The 8,780-nt window shown below is 36.8% G+C and overlaps 1 long non-coding RNA gene across 1 annotated transcript; it reads left to right on the top strand.

Moving 5' to 3' along the window:
- Positions 1 to 737: 737 nt before the first annotated feature.
- Positions 738 to 1,873, top strand: LOC126667544 (uncharacterized). Its single transcript, XR_007638213.2, has 2 exons — positions 738 to 1,045; positions 1,600 to 1,873. It is a non-coding gene; the product is annotated as an uncharacterized LOC126667544 (long non-coding RNA).
- Positions 1,874 to 8,780: the final 6,907 nt, after the last annotated feature.

Raw genomic sequence — 8,780 nt, 5'->3', positions numbered from 1 at the left:
TAATCGTTCGGTTAAAATTGAAAGTTTAAAAGAGAAATGGTTTGAGTAAAAGAAATGAAGGATTGAAATGGACATTTAACCAATATATATATATGATTCCTTAAGAAGAAGGAATTGATCAGAGAGTATAACGAAGGTTACAGAAGGTTTTGACGAACGATTACGTTCCGCCGCCGTTTCGCCGTTTCTCGTCCGAATCGAGTGATTCTCGCGCCGTTGGATTAAGAATTCAATTCTCTATCTACCACGAGCATCAAATCGAGGTAATTTGGTGATTTTTGAGATTGAAATGATTGAATTAGGGTTATATCGTTTTAACGAATTAAACGAATTGTAATGGCGTTTCTATAGTCGTATTTGGTGAGATTCGAATTGGATTATATGTTAAAATGAAGCGTAAGCATGTCGGGAGTGTCGGAAAGAGGCGCAGCGCCCGGAAAATGACTTTTCCGGGGGCTGTCAAGGGTGTGCGTTCGCACACATTGAGTGTGCGATCGCACACTCCTTGAATTTTGGGGTGTGCGTTCGCACACTCATTGTGTGCGTTCGCACACTACCTATATGTTGCCAGATTGAGAAATCCTACGGTCAGTTTATAGATTTGCCTCTTAGGAACGCGTCTGTCAAATTTCAGCTCGATCCAACGGTTCAATTGGGAGAGATCGTCGTTTTACTAAACAGTGTCAGTGCGCAGGCAGCACCTGCGCATTGTCCTGAAAACTACTTGAAACTTCAGCGGAATGAAACTAAACCCTAAAGTTTAAAGGTATCATACGTATTGGAATACGATTAAGAGATATAACAAGTATCTCGACTAAGTATTAGAATACGATCAAGGTTAAAAGTCGTATTTGAACTACGATTATATTAACCTAAGTTTATAACTTAGAGTTTTGATATTAAGCCTACGTTTATGAATTAAACGTACGTATGATTTGAATAGGAAGTGGATACATCGACGAGGTACGAGATCGACGAGCTGGAATAGTTAAAAGAGTGAATGACGTGTGGAGCTTACGTTTGGATATAAGGAATAGCGATCGTTGTGAGTTAAACTTTACTTTGAGTATTATTACACAATAGATAGTTTTTATATTATAAATATAATATTAAACTACATCGCATGCTATAGTATTTTATCGATAGAAATGAATTTGTGCATCGTATTATCGAATATATATAGATTGTGAAAACTAGTATATGATTCGGGGGAAACAAGCTACCTATTGGGTGTCAATAGGCTGTGTGATCACCAGCGTCCGGGTAAGTCATAGATAGAGATTTCATGGGTCGTCTATCATACTTGTTTGTGCATGCGATACAGAGCCTATCTGGTTGAACTATCCCGGGGCCTGTATCTGCGAGTCGGCTGGTTGAACTATCCCGGACTCATATCGATCGATCGTTAGATGTTGTGATAATGTTCATTATGCATACTAAGATATTAGGGTTTCGATCGGATCAAATGCTTGAAGTATAATATGTTTGTATATATGTGTTTTGTTTTAAATGCGATGTTATTTTCTATAATACCTTAGTAATGTGTTATCTCACTCAGTATTTCCCCAAATACTGACCCCTCACATTGATGTTTTCCAGGTGTATAGAGTCGGATCAGACAGACCGTCTTTGGTGTGCTGGGTACAAGACCCCTTGGTGCTGCAGTAGTATACGTGTGACGAGTCTTAGCCTAGTATAGTTAGGTCTTATAGGTTGTGTACGTGTTTAATGTTTGTTTGATGTGACATCTTTTGGTTGTCAGTTTTTGTATTGATCGATAGATGGGCTAGTACGTACCAGTTACGGAAGTGAAATGCCCACTATGATTGTATCGATGATGTGTTTATATATGATGTTATGTTATGATTGTAAACGTGTCTTTCTTATTACACGTTTATAGAATAGTTGTGTTTGCGTTTCCGCGAAAAAGTTAGAGTGGTTTTAGGCTTGCTACGGGTTTCGGAGCTACCACTCCCATTCCCTAGCGCCGGTCTCGGCTCAATAATTTGGGTCGTGACAGAAAATTATCTCCAAGATATGTTGGTCCATACCAGATCGTAAAACACATCGGAAGAAGCCTTTACAAGTTAGATTTGCCACCAGATATGTCACAGGTACATCCTGTGTTTCATATTTTGATGCTTCGGAAATATGTATTGGATCTTTCTCGTGTGATTCAACCGCAGACAGTAGAAGTGAATGAGGAGTTATCATATGAAGAAGAACCAGTAGAGATCATCGACACATAAGTGCGGAAGCTTCATACCGAGGAAATCCAGACGGTGAAAATTCTTTGGAGGAACCATTCTGTTAAAAAATGTACGTGAAAAACGGAGGAGGATGTGCGACATAGATATCCATATCTATTTATCCCAGGTACGTGGCTAAAATTGAAATTTGAGTATGAATTTATTATAAGAAGGGGTGGATATAATACCCCGTAAATTGTTTAAGTATTAGATCGTGCCACGTGTTCTAAATTTATGAAATTTAGGTCGGGAATGAGAATTGTGATATCGAATAAGGTCAAAATAAGTTTATAAAATTGATCGTAAAATCATAATTTTATTCTAAAATTATTATTCGTTAGAACAGAACAAATTAAAAGTTAAGAAAATTAATATAAAATAAAATGTAAGTCCCAATCTAATAATTTTTATGCTATCATCCGCGAAATATTTTTAAGAATTTATCGTAAAAGTTTCATGAGGTTCCTCGACTCTTTTAAATTTTGGCGCGGACGTTAATTAAGGAATTGAGTTTAAGTACGAGACTGAGCTACTTGAGCTAAGTTGCAAAATTAGCCAAGCTATATAAGGTTTCTAATTCATTTGCAAAATTAGAATTAGAGACCAAAAACCTAATTTCCTTCTATTCTTCACTGTTCTTCATCGCCATAGCTTAGGGTTTCCGTTTTTCATCCTAATTTGACGATTCTTATTGCGAAACGATTATAATTCAACGGGTAATCAAGGTAAGCTTGTCGTTTTGATATTCAGTTGCATGAATTTGGTGAATTTTGGAGTTAAAGATTAGGGTTTTATGTTTTTCGCATCGATTTGACATTTCGGGTTTGGTTTTTGCGTTTCTAGTACATTTTTGGATAGATAGATGTGTTGTGATTGTTCTGAGGCTGAGTTGGTGCGAGTAGTAGGTCGGAATGGCCTCGGGCTTGGAAATCACGTGGCTTTGCGAACGCACAATGTCCTGTGCGAACAAATAGCAGCGATGTGCGAACGCACAGTCCATGAAGGACTGTGCGAACGCACGACGACTCGCTCGACGTTTCCTCGACATTTTGACCTGTATTTATACCATATACTCGAGATTGATTAGAATAGACTTCATGAGTGTTTCAGGATTAAGAAAATGTAATACCCCGAATATTTAAAATAAATTATATTGTGCCACGCGTTATAATTTTCGATAAAAGTGGATTTAGTATAATAATGTAGGAAATTTGGAATAATTTTCATTAAACAGAATTGTCGGGATTAAAAGATAATCGAGAGAAATTAATATAAAATAAAATATAAATCCTGAGTTGATAATTATTTCGCCAAAGCCCGCGAAATATCTTGTAGTATCTATGGTAGAAGTTTCGAGTCAATCGGAGGCTGTTTAAAATTTAGACGCGGGTAAGTTTTGGACTAAATTGCAACTTTTGAAAAGTTCAAGGACCAAAGTGTAAATTATCCAATTAAGCCTCGAGAATAACAATTAGAAGATTATTGACGGAAAATAATAATTTTGGGTTAGTATTATTTATTTGGATATAAATAATACGTATGTAATTGAGTTAGAGTGGATAGTTAACCATTTGGTTAAAATAGAAAGTCTAAAAGAGAAATGGTTTAAACAAAAGAAATGAAGAATCAAAATTTACTCTTACCAAGATATATATATAAAATTCCTTAAGAATAAGGAAAGGATCAGAAGATCCAAATGATGAACGAAGAGAAGGAAACGGCGATCACTTCGATCCACCGCCGTTTCGCAGTTTCTCGACGGAATCGAGCGATTCTTTCGCCGTTGGAACGAGGATTCAATTGTCTATCAACTTCATGCTTCTAATCAAGGTAATATTGCTGTTTTTTTTTCCTGAAATTAAAGGTTTAAGGGCTGTTATGTTTTGATTGAATCGAATCAATCGTAACTACGTCGTTTTTGACGTTTTTTATGATTATTGAGTTGAATTTTGTGATGTATTGATGTAGAAGCATGTCGGGGTGAGTTTGGAGTGTCGGAAGCAAGTCGAGATGATGTTTGGGGCTGTTGAGAAGTGTCTCAGGGGTGAGACTTAATCTCGCGACGCGAGCGGACTTGCGGTTGGCGTAATTTCTTCGTTCATACTCGGAATTGAGCGATTCTCGTTGCGTTGGAAAGAGGAGAGGATTGTCTATCATCCTAGAGCATCAAGTCATGGTAAGAATCAGTTCTTGGTTGCTGTAAATAGGGTTTAGTTTCTGCCTAGGGTTAGGGTTTTATGAAAACGTATTGAATTCACGTAATTTGTTCGTTTTAAGTTTAGTTCATGCGTTTTAATGATTTGGATCATCATTAAGGAGTTAGGTATGTGGGGAAATGTCCGAACCACGTCGGAATTGGAAATAAGGGTTGTTTTGAGCCTCTCACGACGTGAGAGGAGCCCTCACGACGTGAGAGGAGGGTCCTCACGATGTGCGGAAAACTTGGCACGACGTGCCAAGCCTGTTTTACTTCGGGAATGCCATCCTGAGACCCGTACGATGCGTTTCAACTTGATATTGACGTACGGTCTCCGAAAACATAAAATTTGGATATAGAACACGACGTGTACGACTAAGGTTTCGATATGTATAAAACCTATAGTTGGAAATCAATAAAAAGGAGTATAATAAGTATCTCGACTAAGTATAGGAATACGATTAAGAGTTTATCAAGTTAAGAGTCGTATTTGGAATAAAATCGTGTTAACCTAAGTTTATAACTTAGGGTTTTGATACTAAGTTTACGTTTATGAATTAAACGTACGTATGATTTGAATAGGAAATGGGTGTATCGACGAGCTATTAAATTGACGAGCTGGAGTAGCTAATGGATCAAGCGACGCATGGAACGTTCGTTCGTGGAATTATGATAATGCGGTTTTGGATAGCGGTTTCAGTGAGTTGCATTTTACTTTCGCATATTATTTATAAAAAGCTATTTTCATATATTATGAATGTTAGTATTAAATACATCGCATTTATATTATTTGCATGTATGATATATTGTTTTGATTATATGAATCTGGTATACGATCCGAAGAAAACAATTACCTATTGGGTGTCAATAGGCTGTGTGATCACCAGTATTTGAGTCAGTCTAGTGTGTCTAGATTGTTGTCGAGAATATGAAAACGATATGTGATTTGTGATAAATATGGAAGTTGGAATATGAATGCAGATATGAGAGTGAACTCGGTTGAGGTAACCGGAGCCTCGTATCTAGTGGAATATGAAAGTTGGAATATGAATGCAGATACGAGAGTGAACTCGGTTGGGGTAACCTGAACCCCGTATCTAGTGGGTTGAACTCGGTTGAGATATCCCGGGGCCCACAACTTGTGATTAAGAGGTTGGTCTCGGCTAACGCGGTTGAGTTATCCCAGGGACGGACCATTGGATATGAAATGATTCGATATGAAAATGATATGAGTACAAAGGCTAGGAGTTCAAGTTTCGGGTTTCGATCGGATCTATCGCTTGAGAATATTATATTATTTTCTTACACCATATATTGATTATATTTACGATTTGAGCATGCGATGTTATGTTTTTATAATACCGATATTAATTTGCAAGCTCACTCAGTATTTTCCCAAATACTGACCCCTCACTTTTCATTCTTCCAGGTGACTGGAGTCTGATCAAACAAACTAATCCCTTTGTGACAGAAGTCGATTGGCTTGCACAAAGTACGAATTCATATAGAGCTGCAGTAGTCCATAGGTGTCAGTATATGAGTAGACCTTTGATCTACAAATGATATTTATTTATAAAGCTGTGTTTTTATCTGTTTAATTTCTACACTAATTGCCATAAATGGAATTGGTCGTACTTATGACTAGAATCAGGGAAGAGTTGGATATGGGATATCTGTTGGTAGTTTGTGCCCTAGGGCCATTTTGTATTTATTCTTGTATAAACAAATCCCATTGGCAATGATATATATGTTTTTATTTGAACTAAGTGTCTCATCAACTAAGTGTTTATTTAATACATATTGTCCTTATCACATTGTGATAGAATCTATTCTTAAGGTAGTAAGAATATGAGTGACAGATTCTATTATACAAGTGATCTAAATAATCGTTCACGATCGATGGGGTCCTACGAATAAGGGCATCGCATTATCCCGAAAAGATCGTCACCTCTGTTTATTCTCCTGATTAGTAAAGAGTTACTAATTATAGGAAGTAGTGAGTCTCATACTACTTGATGGGGATCAGAATAAACATGTGGACACTCAAGGTGTTGAGTGAGTCGAACAAGTGACGCTAGATGACTTATACATGGTAATTCATTAAAGTCAATTTAATGTCATCTAGTTCATAATTGTACATATGTCCTTTGACTTGCGGTGACACTATCTTGTATATAGGTGATTAGAGTTTGATACTCCTTAACTCTAGATCTTTCATGAGCTAGAGCCGCGGGATGTGTTGGCTCTAGTTAGTTGTATATGGAGATAGGGGTTTAACCTAGAAAGGATTCATCACTCTGGATGAACGGAGACAAGATTCTATGCTATCTCAAATTGTTCTTGATGGATGATAAAACCTGCGCAGGTGTATATGACTTACATAGAAAGTTGTTTCTAGTGGAAGTCATATTTATCAAGAATTAGAACTGAGAGATGAGGTCATATGATCAAGACAAACAGTGTTTGACTTAACCGTGACACTAGTCGAGATTGGAATCTTAGATGAAGGGAATTTTGAGTGTACGGTATTATGAACAATGGTTCATAAAGAATGCATCGAAACATTCATCTCTATTTGGGGGTCGTGATATGTTGCTAGACGTCACTCTCGATCTACGAGAATTAATAATTAAATGGGATTTAATTATTTAATATAAGAAAGGCGTCTCTTATGACTCTCGTTGCCATATAGATGTGAACCTAGTTAGTCACACACAATAGAGTGTGCAACCGATTGAGTTTACAAAAGATCGATTTCAGATAGATACTAGCATATCTCGGAAATTAATCTAAGATGAAAAACAAGTACAAATTAGGGACTAATTTGTAAGAGTTATAAATTAGTAGGAACCTAATTGTACTATGTCCAAGTTAATTAGGGACTAATTTATAAGAGTTATAAATTAGTAGGAACCTAATTATATTTTAACCAAGTTTTATGATTAAATGGCTTAAGTAATTAATTAGTGTAATTAATGATACTTAAATCATTAATCATAAGCTAATGGAATGATGATGTCATGGTGAAGTAATGAGATAAGGAAATAAGCTTATATGTGATGTCATATGATGACATCACCTATATGATGTCACCTATGTGATGTCACCACATGAAAGGTGTCATGTGGTGGCAACACCTTTGCTTGGTGTGTGACACCTAGCATGCAAGGTGTTGCATTCTTAAGGCATGCTCTAGCCTATAAATAGAGCATGTCCTTGCTCATTTCAACACACCACACAACACACATCTCACTACAAAGTTGTAGAGAGAGAAAGCACTTGAAGGAGTTCAAGTATTCATCAATCACGGAAAAACTTGGCGACGTTTTTCATACATCCGAGCAAGGTAGTGATCGCGGCGAGAGTTTGAGCTTAGGGCTGCTCGGCAAGAGGAACTCTTGCAGGATTACTTCAAGGCGAGGATTCAATCGGACGCATACTCGTGTGGACGAGCTTGAGGTCGCCGTACTTTCGGGACTACAAGAATCGTTGGAGAATCGACATAGGTATTCTTCTTACGATTCCTAGATGCGTGCTTTAATTAATAAATGATACGACGATCCATTTGTTGTTGATATGATCAACTTTAGGATCCGGATTGTTGGAATTTCGATTTTGAATTGAAATATACGATTCGGACCCGCGCCTCCCGCTGCGCCAACAGTGGTATCGGAGCCACCGTATCATCGAGTATTAACGCTTTACGATTGAATAAATGTATAAATAATCATGGACTTAGGAATTATTATTGGGCATGTAATTTATAATTCCGAGGGATTTTGTTTTTTCAAAAAACGAACAAACGCTATTGTGATATTAATTACATTTGATTAAATTCTGTCTAGGAGATTGGTACTTAAGTGGTCCGCTCGTGACCCTCCAATCTATCCTGGGAATTTTTCTAATGTGATCATTTTAACACAATACGTGATTCGCTTGTGCATTATGTTGTCATCAACGGAATATGCGGAAAAAGCGAAACCCGAAAAAAAAAAAAAAAAAACCAGAAAAAAAAATAATATTTTTTTTCATAAAAACCAAAAATGCTGAAAAACGGGTTTTACACCCGGGAAAAAGTTTTCGGCCCGAAAAAAAAAATATTTTTTTCTGTAAAAACCGAAATGCTGAAAAAAGGGGTTTTACACCCGGGAAAAAGTTTCCGACTCGAAAAAAAAAAACGTAAAATAAAAAAATAAATTTTTTTTTTCGAGGATCAGCGATCGGTTGAGGCTTTCGGAGGTTCTAGGACGATTCCTCTATACCTAAAGAAAGCAGATATTACATTGTGAATGATTAAAGAATCATTTCCGAGATATGTAATAGTTTGCTCATTC

The sequence above is a fragment of the Mercurialis annua genome, linkage group LG2, assembly GCF_937616625.2.
Source record: "Mercurialis annua linkage group LG2, ddMerAnnu1.2, whole genome shotgun sequence".
NCBI classification, from domain to species: Eukaryota; Viridiplantae; Streptophyta; class Magnoliopsida; order Malpighiales; family Euphorbiaceae; genus Mercurialis; species Mercurialis annua.
The sequence above is the reverse complement of the archived record's forward strand: the minus strand, read 5'-3'. Positions and strand labels throughout refer to the sequence as shown.